The following is an 18206-nucleotide window of genomic DNA, read 5'->3' on the forward strand; positions in this document are numbered from 1 at the left end:
GTGTGGGCTCTCAGAGAATTCCCACACGGGCAACTACATCTTTTCCCCTTACTATTGGCCTATCACAAGCTGGTTCATCTTTAAAGATCTGATAACTGATAGATTCAACCATTTTAATAGATTCAACCATTTTACACAGTTTGGTAATATGCTGATTTGCTGGTTCTCCAGTCTTGATGACATAATTAAAAAACCCCACTTTTATAAATGACTCTTATTGACTGAAAATGCTTTGGGATCTTCATTGTGTGCTGTTCCAATGTCCTGGTGCTGTTGGACAAGATAGCAGCCATTCCCTATTAAGGTTAATGATCTGACAATTCTTTTTTTGTTTTCCTCTTCATCCATTCTTATTCAATATGTTATACTTTTGTCATTGTGTTCTAAAGAATATGCATCTGCTAAATATGTTCCCTTTCATGTACACATGCTGAGAGACAGGAATGCTGCCACAAGTACTGTTTTGTCTTTGCTTTTGGTTTGTGATGTTCTTAGTTTCTGGTTGGCTATGCCTGCAGGAGATGATTCACTTCTAGCAGTGACCTGCTTCTGTTACAGTGTTACGGTATACAAGAGAGTCATGGATGTTCAACCAGTCAGCCGTTTTTCCTTCTTCCTCATGCCTTCTGTCTCAATAAGTCCTTCACAACAGTAGAGTTCTCCAAAAAGTTCCTAGACCTTAACCCAGTGACTCTTAACCTTTTTGGGCTTAAGGCCTCACCTCTATAATTTTTCTGAATTTAGTAGCATACAATTTCAGAAACTAATTTCACTTAGTTTTTACTTTAGAAAAATACTAGAGTAATTCTTGTGTGGCAAAGACCTCAGAAAGACCACAACAGGTCAGAATGGTTTTGGAGCTCTGAATTGCTATTTGAAAGCTCTCAGTTTCTCTTGTCAATAACATATATATGTTTGCACACCCAATAGTGCAAATATTGTACTGCACCCTTAAAAGAATCTCATAGTATCCCAGGGTGCTTCCGCATCCTGAATGAGAGTCACTGACTCAACCTGTGACGAGCATCTTATAACAATGTTGGCTAAAATGTGTCTATTATACAAAAGCCCAATTGGATGCTTTAGATGGCAATGTTAAAGGTAGCATAACTCACTGACTGGCAGTCCATACCGATATTTTTGTTGGGCCTTGTTCTTCAGGCAATTTTCATTCAGATCAGTTTCTTTAAATAGTGGGGCTTTTTGTTTTGCACTGTGGTTCATCCAAAGGAATCGCAGAATTTGAGGAATTCACTCCCTATTGGCCCGAAGTCAGAGCAAATGCCACCTTGGCATTTTCCAAAGTCCTACTGGCTGCCTGCCTGTTGTCTTGGTACCTCAATACATTTACAAATCTGGCTCTTAGAAGCTACGACCCCTTGAGACACCTCAGGCACTTAATTTTTTTTCAAAATGTTATCCACTATTTTGATAAAATTTGGAAAAAGTTACATAAAACTTTCAACCCATTTGTAGTCAAACATCTTGGTGCTTCTCTTGACTACAGTAGAGTTAAGCACACTATATACCTATGAGAAGAAAGAAAAAGTGGCCCAGTCTGTTTCTACCAGCCAGCCTAATTCCAGCATATGTGACAACTTTGACAAGTAAATTTGTGTTTATTATAACTGGTGTTTCATATAATATAGGCACCTATGATTAACCTGTCTTCCTGGATACATAAATTATACAAATTTAAGGTTGAGGCTACTCATTTTAACTATAATTTCAGCAAACTTCTTCTAAAATATCTCCAGCAAAAGAGCACAGTGGACTCTTGACAGATATTTCTAATACACATCTGTATTAATAGGAGCACTACAAAAAATAATTTGAGACCATGCTGAGCTATAAGACAACATTTAGATGGCAGAGAATTGATTTTCTATAAAGCTGAGCCTTTCATAAAAAGGTAAATAAAATTTGCACTGAACAGTTCACAAATGATGTATGTGAAATTGGATGTCTCTAAATCATGTATCAATTTGATTTTCATAAACATGGTTGCTTGTCAGTGGGAAGGTCTGAGTTGGCATGGCCTGCTTTTCGGTTACCTTTCACTGGTAGAGTCACAGCTGGGCAAAGCACATGGGAAAGGCCCTCTTCCACCTAAGTCAGCAAAATGTTCTGATTTGGAAACATTATACTGCAAGGCAGTGGAGGATCGGATCCCAAATGCACTTTGAGACCCAGAAGAATGGGGCAACTATTTGTAAGGACAAGAGCTACTGGCAAGGCCCAGCCTCAAAGGCAAACCATAGGTGTGGTGCTCCAGAGGGAGCCTTCAGAATGAACTTGAGTCAAGAAGACATGTTCTCCCTTGCTTCTCATTTCTACTGATAGAAGTAAATTACTTCACCCATTTCCCAGGTCCAGCTTACTTTCCTGTCTTCCGGGTATCTAAGCAGCTACTTTGGCTGGCAAGTAAAGGTGACATATATAAGGGCCTGCTCACGTCTCTCTTTCCTTGCAAACAGAGAATTAGAGAACAGCCAGCGTTCTCTTCCTGTGACCAGAGTGGTCAATTATTAATTGCATGGGAGTGCTGGTGAGGGGGAGCCAGGCGTGAAGGGTGGCAGTGCTGTTAAAGACTTCTACCCATTTGTAGGCAAGTAAGGGCTTAGGACAGTTTACCCCACACTGTTGGGAAGGAGAATGTTGAGGTGTATCCTCTGTAAAAATGAGCTCTCAGGACCATATTGAGAAGTACATCCATTAAAACATTAAAGTTCACTCCAGCTTTTTCTTGGATCAGATTGTGTCAATTGTTATAAGTGGTATCAACAACTGGAAGGAAATGAAGGAGGAGACTGATTGGGGTGGAGGCACATCAGCATTTGTTTCTTTCCTAACAAATTAACTAATAATAGTGGACCTAAAAATAGCTATAGTGAAGAAATATAAGTAATAAACAGCAGAGCCCTGTGATGTACTTCTACTTTGACAATATGAGTATTAAAGATGAGACTTTTAAAGCTACTTTAGTTTCTTCTTAGATGTCTTTTTGAGTTCTGTGGATTTTTAGTAGGGAAGTCGCATGGCTTTCTAGTAAGAGAGGTAAAAAAACCTGACACTGTTTAAGTTTTTTTTTTGTAGCACGTATGTACAGAATACAGTGCTTTATTTAGCATTTGTTTGGGCTGAACAGTCTCTCTTCCACTGCACTCTGGTTATTCAAGATTTTTTACATGGCTTTAAACTTGAAACCCCTAGAAAGTGTAACTTTGGTGTTCTAACGTGTAGATCCCATCTGTAGGAGTCACAGTTTTTGCTTGGCGTGCTCGATGTAGGTAACGTCATCCCAAATATTGTTCTCAGGAACTCCTCCAGGACCCCCTGTGTTTCTTCATAGAAGAGGTCAGAGATGAGCTTCACACCCCCACCTAGAAAGTCAGACAGTATACCTAGCTTGGTGGATTTTGTATCTCAGAGCCTTCTTGTGGTGAGTAGAGCCTCCTTTCCTAAGCCCTTTGCCTCCCTTTCACCAAGAAGATGTATTGGCTGTCTTCACTCTAACCTCTGCATCATAGAAGATCAACCAGGGACCTGGACATATAAATGAAAACTGTCTGTGGAGCATCTGAGTTACAGTGACATTACAGAATTTAAATGTTCATTTTGGGAAGCACAAATTAACAGTTTTTGAATTTTTTTGAAAAGTCAAAACTGTCTGTGGAAAACTACCACATTTTCGAGGCAGCGATAAGTCAAGTACTAATGTACTTGGACTCTATTGTAACAATTTCTCAAGGAGAGGGGGTTTTAAAAATTATATAAAATTAAAAGAACTGTTTGCTAATGGGCAAGAATTTCATAATGAAAAACAGATGCATCCTAGTATGAACAAGCGTGTAATTTCCCCCTGAATACACAAATCACTCTAGATCTCTAGAGTGATCCACAGAGGGTTCCCTCTAGCATCCATTTCTGCCACTGTCAGACACAGGATACTGAGCTAGATGGACCATTGGTTTAATCCAATACGGCACTTAAATATATCATGAGAGAGTGTGCAGATAAACTGCTGCGTCAAGAAGTGGTATGTTAGAAAAAACATCCCTATTCTGGAAAAATGCTTATGCACATGCTTAAGACCTTTTGAATATCAACAGGACGTAAGCATATATTTAAAGTTAATCACATATTTACATTTTCCTGAATAGGAATGCCTCCCAATAGGGACCACAGATCAACAGAATGCAAATTTTACATCCAAATTCCAACACAGAAGCTTCTAAAAATGCCATAATGATTTATGGGCAATGGAAAGGTGACAAATGCTATTACAAGCAGGTCTCACTAGTGCGTTTTCTAGCCCATGACTCAAACCTTTATTTCTGCTCTACTGTGGAGAGAGATTTATTAAGACTGCTCTCAGATGGATGTTATGCAAAGCAATACTCTAATTATACCTATAGCCCTGGAAAAATGTAAAGAGAAATAAAATGAGTGAGTTCTTCCCAGTAAGAACACTTTATACAGTTTCTCCTCTCAGTTTCTACAAAAGTCTTTATTTCTCTGCAGGCTAAGTGCAGCATAGTAGCATAATAGCATAGTGCAATAATATACGCAAGCCCTGACTTGATAGGAAGTGCATGTATTTGTGGGAAAGGGAGATTTCTTAATAACTCTTCTGGAGTTGACTCCATTTCTTTTGGATTTTCTGGGTCCATCTACACATGCACCATTACTGCACAGTAACTTAGGTTAAAATTACACATGTGCACCTGTACTGCCCAGTAACTATGGCGACTTACACCAACTTATGAGTAAATTTGCTACCTGCTTGATAGAGGTAGCATATTTACTCCTGAGTTGGCATGATACAGGTAGCAAATGCCTTACTGCACTGTAACCCTGTTTGTGTGGACTGACTTGGGAGCACAGACAGAGGAAGAAAATATTTAGGAGGGCACTAAGTGCATGGATCAGCATGAGAACTACAACTCCCATTGTGCTCTGTGTGGTGGAACGCATGCATGGTTAGCCTCTTTTTCCTCAACTGTGTGGAGCTAAGCATGCATGGGGCACTGTCCTGGCTGCACACCAACTGGCTCCATGGTGCTGCTGCTGTTGCCAGCAGCTGAGAATTAGTTTGGGGGGGGGGGGCTAAGACCCCCCTAAGTCCCAGCCTTCTCCTGCCTATATTTGGGAGTAACTTTACTCGCAAGTCTGTGCACATGCAGCATTACTGCACTGTAATGCCTACACGTGTAGATGCTGGTCTAAAAAAATGCAGTAACTTACTGCATAGTAAATGCACATGTAAACATGCCCTCTTTGTAATTTGATGATGAACCACATTGCATGCTGGCTTGTAGAAAGGGGACCTCCCATGATCTCAGTTTCCATCCCCCTACATTTTTTCCTGCACTGTCCCAGGACTAACAGGGAATTTGTTCTTAATTGGTCTTATCCATGAGTGTTCATGGCAAAGGTTTCACAGGCAATGGCTACATGCAGGCCCTAGTAACTTCAGCTGCAACTATATCTGTTTTACTTTGATTTGCATAGGGAACATCTACACCAGACACTATCTGCACATTAGCCTAATATTACTGCACAGTAGCATGTCACAGCATGGACAGTGATAATACAAAACACTACTGCACAGCATTATTAGGCTACTGCACAGTAGTGTCACTTAAAAGGTATACATCAACACTACTGCACTCTAGTTACTGCACATTTATTTAGTAGCTGATTATACAAGTACTAAATTAAAAGCACAGTAACTATTGCACATTTAATGAACATGTAGACACACCCAGACATCCATAAAGCAGATGGCTTTATTGCCTTTTAAAGCATTAGAATTCTTTGCTTTTTTATGTGACCTGCATTCTCATAGCTTTCTGCTTAGGTGGGAGATGTCACTATAATTTGTTTCTGAATTTGCTCTTAACAACCATCTGGGTGACCTTGGCTACTAAAATGATTGACCTGGATGATCTTACCAGCCCTCTGTCTTTGGTCAGCATCAGGCATAATAGCAACAAGAGCTATAATGCCTATGAAAGGCTGTGAGAGTTACTATGGTATATAGTCCATTAGCTGCGAGTATGTTCCAGCTAAAACATGTTTACAATTATAAAGAAAAATAGCAATTTGCCATCTTATCTGTGAAACAGCACTGCTATTTTATGAATTCAAAGTAACCTATTTCCATTTCATCTGTGTTTTGTGTGAAGGATGTAGCATATATTGCCACATTAATCTGATGAACTGCACTAGTGATGCCAGGATTTACTAATGTAGCTTTTTGTGCTACTTTTCAGCCTCATTTGTAACAGTGAGACTATGTAGCATATTTATAATTTTAAGGAACAGGAATGCATGTGTTAAACCTAGACTGTTGTTCTGAGAACTACTGCACACTGGTATGTCAAAAGCCAATAATCACCATTGTTTATACGACTAATTGCTTTAAAAAGACTGGATGCATCTTATAAAATATCTTCAGCAAATAAAACTTGCACATTCAGCTATCATGCTCTTAATTCAGAGGATAATATGTCCTGTACCTCCATAATCTCTGAAATGGGTCAGACATTGCCCTGCTCTATCTACCTTACAGCTGTAAGCAAATCAAAGTTCTGTGTAGAACAGAGAGCGTCATCTTGCAGCGCATCTCTGTTTTGTGTTAGTAAACCACAAATGATAATGGTTACTGATCTGCTTGATCCAGATTGTCAGGGACTTAGTAAAAATTGAACAACATACTAATTTGTGGTAGATATTTGATAGCAATTCTATGCTGGCTTCTGGGCAAAAACCCAATTGCATGTTCAGTTAGAAACCCACGCCAGAGCCTGCAATCTCATAAATCTCATTAAGAGAAACAGCTGTAAGTCTACTTTCTCTCAAAACTATTTCTCTCTCCCCTGTATTTGTCACTGAAATATGTATCTCTAAGATGCACTTAATAAAAGAATTATGTGTGGTTACGTCTGTATGTAAGGGAAATTGCAAAGAATTATGGCACATTTCAGTCATGACAGGATTTTCCTCCTACAACTCCAGATCTAAACTGGTACACATGCCATAAACATGTTATTTGGCTTCAGTTTCCTGTTTGGCCCCAAATAATTTCAAGTGGATCCACATATTCAGTAATTCATGTTCTCTATATAAATGATTTTGTAGTTCAGTCTTCTTAAATGTAGTAATGGACTGTACAGCAAAAGGTCCTTTCCTTTTTCATGTTCTTGTAACAAGGTAGTTAACAGAATTTGCAGATTTATTGGAATTTGACAGGCCATGCTAGGAGCACACCTGCTATAGCCTCAAACTTGCAACATCTGAATTGTTAACTGTGCACCCATACCACCTCAGCCCCCTACATTGGAGGTGAAAGTCCATTAGAGAGTTATAAGAATAGTAGCTGACTAAAGCACACCCTAGCATTTTTGTAGTATTCATCACCATAGATCAGTGGTGCTCAACCTTCTGGCTCTGTCGGCTAGCGTGGCAAGGCACTGTTGGTGCCTGCCACTTTAAGGACTGAACCAAGCAGCCAGCAGGTGCTTGATTGCAGTGGCCATTTTAGATCTCTGGCCACCTATATAAACAGAACAGTTCACTGCTGGCAGGGCAGGTAGTAACATCATCTGGCTGCAAGGCTGTATGCAACATCCTGGAAATAAGGGCAGGAGCTGTAGGGGAGAGTTTGGAGGCTCCTGGTCCTGGGCATGACCTAAACCTTCACCCTGCCAGGAGTGGGTGGCCTGGTGGGACTCCCAATGGCATGGGAGCCCCAGGAAATACCAGGCCAGTTGCCACCCTGGTGAAAGGTGGGTTGGGGGGCCTTCATAACCCCAACTCCCACAACCAGGTGGGTTCTCCCATGGTAGGGCCAAGAAGGCTGACCCAGGTTAGAGAGTGGGCTATAGATTCAGAAGCCTGACTTAGAATCCCCTTGACTGGTCAATGCTGGGGCCAAGACCAGAATGGTCAAAAGGGCCAGGAGCCCATTGTGAGGAACACCCAGAGCTGAGGGCCTGGGGTTTCTAACTGGCCTTGAAGGTGAGGCCAGGGCCCATGTGGCCAAAGGTCTGGGGGGGACCATGCCTGACAAGGGAAAGAGTTCAGGGAGCTAGGCAGCCCAGAATTAAGGTGGAGTAGGCTCTTTGATTGGAGGGATCTGGTTGGGGTCCAGATTGGAGAATTGTGGGGCTGGTGATAAGAAAAGTGAATGCCATCTGTGAGGCTTGGGTTGCGATGTAGGGAAGGAACAGAGCTGCAGATAGTGTCCCCTGGCTTTGGGGCAAGAAATGGGCAGCCTCCCACCTAATTAAGATCATTAATTATATATCAACAAGGTGTGGCAGGAGAGAAGGCGGGCAATTGCCCCAGAAACAGGTGGGCAGATTGGCCATGAGAAGGCCCCCTGTTATAGCTAGGTAAGTGGTATGGGGCCAGTCCATGTCAGATCTGGCCATGCATGGTGTCCTGATACCACATAGGGCCTGATCTTGCACACTGGATCCAGTTGTGTGGATCTGTGCATCAGATTCAGCTGTGGAGTGACCTTAAGTGTCGGCCCCACCATGTGATGGAGCAATCCAGTGCACAGGGCCACAATATCCAGGGAGAAATAATGAGAAACAGGATGATTGCTGGGAGATTAAGAATGGAGGCAACATGGTGAAAGAAAAGTGAATATATCCCTTTTCCATAGGCTGTAGCCACCTGGGTTAGTACTATTAACCATTTCCCCCGTGGCAGCAATTGCACTGTTCCAAGCTGCCTTGTCGCCCTCCTCGGTTACTCCCCTAAAAGAGACCCCCAGCAACTTCCAAATTTATCATTCTCCCCCAGGCTGGAATCGATTTCTTTCTGGCCCAGGTTCCTGTGGTACATTTGCACCTCTCTTCAGCTTCTTTTCCCCGCTGCCACTCTAAGCTGCCTTGCAAATTCCCACATGCACACTTCCACCTCACCACTGAGAGACAGAGAATAATCCTCTATGGGGCCCCAGGCCACTCTGACTCAGCAGAGTTTCTGACTCACCAGCTTCCAGCTTGGACAGTCTCTACAACCTTAGGGTACCTGTGTTTCAATGGCAGACAAAGCAATTCCCATACATATTTTGCAATAACCCATTAGAGGAGGTTAATAGAGACCTTTTTGGAAAAAAAAAAATCTTTCATTGAATGACTCTTGTAAGAGAATACAGTGAACTTCCAGTCTATGGATGAGCTAAATAAGACAGCTAAGTGTCACCCTCCTCTTTCACAAATGGAGAAGCAGAGGCATGTTAGATCACCTTATATGACTTGTTCTAGGGATTGTGACAGACAACAGAACCCATTTCTTCATTCTGCCATTCCAGAGTTTTGATGGGAGAATATTTATTCCTTCTTTAGATGGTATTATGCTCATGTTTGTAAAGCAGATACACCTTTTTAGTCAGGAGATGAGGGACTCCAGGCATTGTGGGAGAATACAAGGCAGAACAATATTTGTGAGGAACAATATTTGATAAAAATGAGGCTTGTACAAATCTAATTTCAGAAATGCCCAAGATGCATACATTTGGTCTTCTTTGCAGTAAATTAGTATTTTGGTCTGATGAGGTTCTTGTACAGCTGCTTTAACAAAGATAAATGAACCATTTTACTTTCCATAAAAGATTTATTGTTTCCTTGCTCATGCTAAATCTTGTAATGGATGGATTTAGGTTTAAAACAAAGTTATATATAATTTCCAGCAGTGCTCAACATCAGCACCAGATTGCCACACCTTTATATATCGGTCCCAGTATTTTACAATGTAATTAATACTTGCTTTATTATTAATTATTAACAGTCATTTGAAAGAAAACAAGCCCCATAATTTTACTATGGGAGCACAAATAAGATTTAATATTGATAACTAGCAAGAGTGTTGTTTACTAAACAGGATTTTTTCCAAGACCCCAATCCAACAAGCACTGAAGTCAATGGAGTTCCTTAATTTGAATTCTGTCAGTATGTCTACACATGCAATTAATGTCCCTAAATTTTTTGCAGAGAAAATTCAGGTGCATTAGGGCATGCATCTGCATGTGCGCTGGCTTTGGGAGAACACTGAGCCTGACAAGAGCAGCCTAGTCCAGGGGGTGCTCCTGCCCTGCTCCACCCCCCCTGCAGCAGCCAGCAGGAGCTCCAGGCTCCCCTGGGTGCCAGCCCTGGGCTGGCAGCAGGCTCTGGGAGCATACCCAGGTTAGCAGGGGGTTCAGGGGTCAGGCCTGCGTTCTGGGAGGTTGGGGAAAGCTGTCTTGGTTCTGGGGGCAGCTCCGTTCCAGCTGCAGGAAGATTGCAATTTGCTCCCAGTCAGCATCTACATGTGCACTTTGGCGCATTAGTGTAAAGTGCTGTTTTCTAGTACCTGTATCTGTGGGTAGTAGTAAACAGTGCTTTAAATTAATCTACTGCACAGTAATTGCTGCACAAGTGTACATAGTGATGGTTTACTGCATTAAATTAGTATAATGAGCAGTAAACCATCTCATATATATGTGCCCTGTGGGTGCTTGATCTGGCTATAAAGGCCTCACCCTACCCTTGTTGCCCTGCTCATTCATGGGATCTTGTTAAAAACCCCAAAATGAATCCTGATGCAGGGGTGAGGGATATTCACCAGGTTACACATAAATAGTGAATTCTGTCTTTTCAGAATGGATGTGAATAGCCCAGAAAAATGTGTTTAGCCCAGAATAATGTGGTTAGCCCATAATGTGCTTAGCCCAATGGGGAATATGACCTGGACCAGCTATATAAAGCATATACATGTATATACATTTTCTGAAAGGCAACAAAATTGTCCATCCTTACAGTTTGTTTAATTTATTTTCTGATTGTGCAATTTCCTTCACTTTAATGCAAAGATACTGTTAGTTTTGCACTATTAATTTAATGAATTAAAATATCTCCAGTTTCATATTCCAAATGTATTTCCTGGATGACTGCAGGAGTTTTGTACATGGTGTGAATGCAAAATGCACAACAAAAATGAGATGCTCAGCATGGATTAGGGAAGATTTCTCCCTTCGTTTGTTTCCAGCAGAGCCAGCAGTAGTTGTAAGTTTTTTAGGTTAATTTATAACCATTTTAGTTTAAGAGCAATGTATCCCACACTGATGATGATTAATAATATACAAGTTTCATACTAATCCTGGCCTCCTACACCTTTTCTGTTCAACTAACCTTAATTGAAGTCTTTGTTATGGCAAAAAAGCCTTACCTAGCAATCTATAATTGCTAGAATCAGAGTAGGAGTGGCAGGTACAAGGAGTCTAGAAGTAACCCATTCTGCCATTACCGGGTATATTAAGTTATAAGGCATGTGGGAATCACAGAATAATAAGTGATCAAGGTTACTTTCCATGGAGCTCCTGATAGCAGGGAATTACGACTTTCCAAACTCTGGGAGAAATGAATAGGTTTCTCCCTGGTTACCAAGAGCATACAAAATAATGGCATGTGGCTAGACTGTGAGAGAGACCTCTGGCTCTTGCAAATCCAGCATTGTCTAGTGTGGTTTTAAATTCTAACTGAGAGCAAAATCAGAAGCATCACCTAGGTATAAAGCACTGTGCTCATACAGACTTCAAACTAACCTGGCTAACTAGCTTTCTGTCCACATAAAGTGACTGTGACAGCCCTATACTTGCAGCACTGCCACTAGCATGTCCTGCCCACTTGGGCATGCTGCACCAGGGTCTTGATATTGACTTGATATTATCTGAGGTTTTTTCTGGAGCTATTGTCCAGTGTTTCTCTCTGATACCGGGCGACTCAGCTGGTACTTCTTCTGTGGGGCTCCTCCTCCCCTACATCCTACCCCTTTCCTCTTGGGTGGTCTGGCTCAGTCTCAATGGTATCTGGGTGTACCCCAGGTACCACCTGCTCCCAACAAAAGCCTGCCCTTGTGGTTCTCAGCAGGAATGTGGTTATGCCTTCTCCGACTAATAAACTGGCAACTTAACAATACTAGAACTGCTTGAGTGATGTGAGCAAACAGGGCAAAGATGCTCACTGCATCTGGCACTTTCCTTCAGCACTCCAAGGTTCATGTGTACAGCTCTCACTCAGTCCCCCTTTGTAAGTATATCTCAGGAGAACCACTTCTTGGGTCAGCTTGCACCTGGCCACGTATTATAGTATCCTGTGGGGCATTTCCTCATGCCCACATGAACTTTGTGGTCCTGAGACTTCTCTGCTGGGGGATTTTGGGTCCACAGTGCTTAAAACTCAGCAGACAGAACTTCAGGGTTCCTAAATGTGTTCCTTCCCTCAGCGGGTCCTGCCAATGCCCCTTGGACTGCCCTCTTCCTGTCCCAGCTTCCTGGGGTGTACCTGCTGGCAAAGTCCCACATGGATGGGATCAACGTCAGGTCTGTACCCTTTGACCAGCCTGTTGTTCCCACACTGATCCCTGGATTCTCTCTCCTAGGCATCCAGTCATCAACAGCATCCTCTGGTTCACCAGGGCTTCCTGCCCCAGGAAGGGTCTCTGGCTTCAGTGCCACAAGTAAGGGAGCGTTCAGGCACCACAGGGATGTCCCACCCACAGTCTGAACTCCTGCTGCCTTTCCTGGCAACTGGTCTCTGTGGAGTCATTCTGGTTTTGTTTCAGCCATGGGGAGAGCATCCAGAGGTGCAGACAGTGCTTCCTCCTTCTGCCTCTGCCCCTTCCCCCCATTTGACTGGCCAGGTCCTTTCACTCACAGAGTTTTTTTGCATGAAACCAATCCCTGGGCCCTCTTTGGGCTGCATAGTGCTGGCCAATCTGGCCTCAGACTGGCCACCTGGACATCAGTGCTGTAGTGAGTGGGGTGTGAGCCTGCCACAGTAACATGGAATAGGGATATTATTATAAAGCTTTACTCAGCCTGGCAATGGCTCTCTGAATGTTTTCCCAAACCTTCTTACTATTGTACCATCCATGTTAGCAAGTAATTATCAAACAAAATGCTTTGCAGCACTCTTACACTGATCATAATAAAATATCACAGATCCTTTATTGAGGTTTTTTTTTACCCTTTTTATTTACATGTCCTAGGGCTGAGGGATTACCTATAAGTATGCTTTTATCATGGAAAACATGGATTTTGGGTTACTTTTTTGAACCCCAAAATGGGGGATTTTTTTTAATTGGAAAAAAACAGGATCCCTGGAGAGAAGGTCCATAATAACTTTGTTCTTAACTGCTTGCATTTAACTGTCCTTGTGCATTAGTGTGTGACATAAGTTATAAGAAGGGCTGAAACTCTTTTTTTCAGAAAATGGAATATGTTACTTTGCTGTGCATTTATACCAGCTTTTATGCAATGATTTATATCAGCAGATGATTTGGCTCAGCTTTTGAAATCCATAAAATTCTACTACAAAAATAAATTTCAAAACAAATGAAATTCCCCCATAAATCCTAAAGACCACAATTCCAAACCCTCATACTGTCAAACTCAGGTAAAAAAAAAGAGGGCTTTTGCAGTAAATTCACAGCAGGCTACTTCAGACCAATGCAAAGGAAATATTGACCAAAGGGCCTTTGTAGAAAACATCCTACCAACAATCCTGTGGCATCAAACATGCATACAGGTTAGGAAACACGTCCTTATTCATACTTGGAGAGCATTCATTTTGCATTTCCTGATACTGTGTTTCATTGTGCAACTTTAATGTGTTGTACTGTTCCGTACATGCTGTTTTGCCTTGAGAGGAGATGACATCCCAGCTCTTTCCCTCTTGCCACAGGTAGAAGGAATTGACTTCAGCCTTTGAAAAGGTGCAGCTGACTTCTTCCCTTCCCCCATTTGGTTGGGCAGCTGCAATAGTGTTCAGGAGTGAAGAACTGTAGCCTTCCCAACTCCTTACTTTTATACAGAATCCTATCAAAGATTGGCATGGATGGGCCCTGTCACACCACATATGGGCTAGTTCTGATCTTGTCCATATTGATTAAATGACTGTAATCCCTTAGCTGATATCACATGTCTAGATTTTACTGGGACACAAGTCAATATACTTTGCCAGTAGATTTCATTCATGGAAGATTTACTCTTTTTATTTACTTATTTATTGAAATTATTTCCTCCCCCAGCAGTTCCTTGTATTTTCTTTTTGAGAGCAGTAGCAAATATAAAAAGTAAAGAAGATTTGTCTCTAAAGGGTATGGATTTATATAGTGTTTTGGCCACTAGCCAAAGCCAGTCCTGTCAGGAGAATAATTTATCAAAAAAATGTTGGCTGGAAATAAGTGAGAGAAGACGAACTGAATAAGGATGCTGACCCACACAAATGAGACGTTAGCTGGTAGCATGTGATGGTAGTAACATGTATATGATCATCATAACAGTATATTTCATGCTACACTTTGAAAGGGTAGGGTAACAAAGATCTACTTTGCTGGCTTGCAAAACTAAATAAATAAATACTCAATTCTTTATAGTCAGCAGAATTCCTTGCAAAACTTCCCAAGAAGAAAGCAGTTGCTGAGTAGCACAAAATTAATCTCATAACATACTAGCTATAAAATACAGTAACATAAATCAATATTGCAGTCCTATAGTATCCACTGCTGAACATAGCAGACATTATGGAGGACATAGGCTGTACTCCCTATTTTTCTTTCAGTGTAGAGTCTTGTTTGATGGCCTGAGGTAATGCCTAGTGAGGCCAACAAGAAGACTCCTCTGGGGTATGGATTGGTCCCCATGGGTGCACCCCCACAAGCAGGAATGTGCAGCCCCCAGGGACAACTAGTTGCTAGTTGTCGCTGGGGAGCACACCTGCATGCGTGTGGTGGCACACATCATGTAACCCTGGGTGGGGTAGGGGAGGCTGGGGCCAGCATCTGAGCTGGCCCCAACAGCCTTACCTGGGGTCTTGTGGGGCCTCCCAGGGCCCCAGCAGTGGCAATCTGGGCACGTGGAGCCTGGTGGGCAGCCAGACCATACGTGCAGGAACATTCCCTGGGGACAGCTAGCAGCAGCACAAATCCATGCTGCTGCTAGTTGTCCCTGGGGGATGCACATTCCTGTTTGTGTCCCACCCCTACTGCCAGAGGAAGGACCCATGCAGGCAGGGCACACAGCCAGGCAGATAGGAGGGGACCACGAGCAGGCAGGAGCAGTGGTCTGGAGCAGGATAGGCAAGTGAGGCTGGGATCACGAGACAGGATCTTGAGGTGGTGATGTGCCCCATAAGTACAGACTTGCCCTGCCCAGCATTCAAGGGAATCACATGGTGGTGCACTGGAGAAGCAGCATGCCCAACCATAATCTACTTATTTTGCTGCCTTACAGTCAGACCACCCCTTAGGAGAGGTATAGTTATAGCAAAGCCAAATTTGAGCCTCCACAAGGAAAATTCAGAGCACACTGCAATGGCTGTGGCCTGCTGTAAATGGATGTACACTGCAGTGAAAACTGTGGTCCAGAAACCAATTGGGTTCAACTTTATGCTGCAAAACACTGTGTGTTGTACAATTACCTATAATTTATTACCTCAGCCACAGAAATACAGAATCTGTCAGGCTATGCACTTGTTAGGTCTTTTTTCCATCAGCTATAAGGGAGGAAGACATTTTGCAGCACTCCCTAACAGTATATCGCACTAGTACCATTTTCAGCAACTGTGTTTTGTTGCATTTGCTTTGTTCGTCTTACTCAATAAACCACTTGGCCACAGAAACAGCATTTCTGCATATCGGAGTCAGGTGAGGGCATGAATCAGCTGGTGCAGCAGCATCTAGGAAATGGGTTCAGTCAGCAAGGTCTGTTCCTCTGTGTTGAATTCTTGATGGCTGATATTTACAGGAAGGAAACAAAATGGTTTGACCCAACCAGCAAATAAACCTGTTCATACCCAGCCTGTGATTCAGCCGAGTCTCATTCATCCTGACCCTGGATTATGGCCTGTCCAAAAGCGATCTTCTACTTTGATGACCAAACAGATGGAGATCTTGTAAAACCCTCAGTCCCCAAGTTTTGCCTCATTGCTTTACCCATGCATATAATTATATGAACTTAAAGCAGAGATCTTCATTTCTTCTCTGTCCAAAATAAACAGGACCAATAGTCTTTGTTCTGTAGCCTCATTCAAAGGATCACTTTTCTCTTACTAGCACAATATATTTCCACTGTTGCTTCCTGTTACTCCTAGTCCACCAAAGTGTGCACCACTTCAAGGCCCAGTGACTCAATATCAAGGTGGATCAGTGGTGGCGGCAGTAGGAGGAGACCAACCTGGGGCTGTGAATCCCACTCCCCCGCACAACAATATGCTCCCATAGTTGAAGAACATATGCATCCAGAATCGGGCTCCTCAATCATTTGAGGACACATCAAGCCTGACGGATGTTATCCTTGACTTCGAGGGACCACCGACAGCAACACAGCCCGTTACTCCCAGAATGACTAGAGAATCTAAGCATCTCTCAGTATCTCCATTTCAAGTTAATAGGAGTTTTTCCCATTGACCTCATCATGCACTGACTTAAGCCTAAGCAGCCCATCTTCCCATTAGCTTTCCTTTAGTCATATATTAGTATTTAATTCATATGTGTAGAGTATATTGGTCTTTCTAAATTTCTAGTGTCCTCTTCTCTTTATCTTTTAATTCGACATCTGTTGTATCACCTGTCTCCCAATATGAAACCTTTCTAAAAATGCCAGCAAAATTTAACTTAGAGTAGAAAATATATAACGTCTAAGTACAGTAAAAGCTACGTTATCCAGCACTTTACCATCTGAAATTCTCTATTAACCGGCATCTGTAACACGTACCATCTTGCTGTTTGGGATGCAGTCAAGTGGTGTTGGTAGTGGTAGTCTCATCCACTACTGTGATCATGTTGAGCTTGTGCCTGTGCTTTTGCTGTGACTTTATTGCTGAATATCTCGCCCATTCTGCAACTATGGCTACCAATACACCAACAAGCAGAGGACAGAAGCGAAAGTGTGTTGCTTTGCTGATTACACAGAAATTGGACATAGTTAAGCACCTAGAAAAAGGAGAAAACAGAAACAGGTTGATGCAGGAATTCAGTGTTGGCTCATCTACAGTCTATGACATCAAGGCACAGAGGGCAGAGTTACTCCAGTTTGTGACAAATTCTGAGACAAATAAAGCAACTGAGCACAAACCAAAATTGGAACAATTAGACAAGATATTGTATGAATGGTTTGCCTTAAAACGTTTCTGGCCCAATGCTGATTGAAAAAGCAAAAGACTTCTATCAACAAATGGGAATGATAGAGGCCTGTGTTTTTTCAGATGGATGGTTGTCTTGCTTCAAACTTCACCATAGTATCAGAAGGCTTGATATTTCTGTAGGAAAAAAAATCTGCTGATCATGAGGCTGCTGAAAAATATTGTGGATTTTTCCAGAAATTGGTATCCCCAGAGCATATTCCCAGAGCAGATCTACAACACTGATGAAACTGGCCTTTTTTGGTGTTGTTTGCCAACTTCTACCCTGGCTGGTGCAGGTGAGCTTGGTGCAGCTGGTTTTAAGCAGAGCAAGGACTGCCTGACTATACTTACGTGTGCAAATGCAGCAGGCACACACAAAATCAAGTTGCTAGTGGTTGGAAAATTCAGGCAACCAAGAGCATTCAAGGCTGTCATTCATTTACCTGTTGAGTACAAGGCACAATCTAATGCATGGATGGACAAGGAAATATTTTTGCATTGGTTTCACCATATCTTTGTACCGGCAGTGAAAGAACATCTGAAGAAACTTGGAAAGCCAGAAAACACAAAAGTTTTTCTGATTTTTAGATGACTGTTGAGCTTACCCTCCTGAAGCAGAGTCTGGAAATATTTTTACCATCTTCCTGCCTGCAGATGTCACCTCACTCATACAGCCTATGGATCAGGGAATTATTGAAAACCTGAAATCCATCTACAGAAGGGATTTTATGAGGAAGCTACTCAACTACAAAGGCAGTCTCCAAGAATTCTGCCAGTGAGTGGACGAGGCAGATAGCATGAAATGTGCATCACGGAGACCAACTGGTGGCTACAGGAATGGTGCTTCGAGGAGGGCTTTGGCTTCCTCAGTCACAACCGGCACATCATGACGAGAGACATGCTGGGATGGGATGGGCTCCAGCTTTCCCCTAAAGGAACGTGTGTTCTCTTCTAGGCTGGTGGACCTCCTCCGGCGGGCTTTAAACTAGGCTCATCGGGGGAAGGGGAAGATGAGGGCGGAGA

General features: G+C 42.5%; 1 long non-coding RNA gene across 1 annotated transcript in view; it reads right to left on the reverse strand.

Annotated features, from left to right (window-relative positions):
• Nucleotides 1-14692: 14692 nt before the first annotated feature.
• The window catches only part of LOC149865528 (uncharacterized), a 28986-nt gene continuing 25472 nt past the window's right edge, over nt 14693-18206 (reverse strand). The window contains exons 6-7 of the long non-coding RNA XR_016442152.1: nt 16775-16992; nt 14693-15792 (exon numbers count right to left, since the gene is read on the reverse strand). This is a non-coding gene — a long non-coding RNA (uncharacterized LOC149865528). The remainder of the gene's footprint in view (nt 15793-16774; nt 16993-18206) is intronic.

The sequence above is a fragment of the Crocodylus siamensis genome, chromosome 4, assembly GCF_052110815.1.
Source record: "Crocodylus siamensis isolate JL-2025a chromosome 4, ASM5211081v1, whole genome shotgun sequence".
Classification (NCBI taxonomy): domain Eukaryota; kingdom Metazoa; phylum Chordata; order Crocodylia; family Crocodylidae; genus Crocodylus; species Crocodylus siamensis.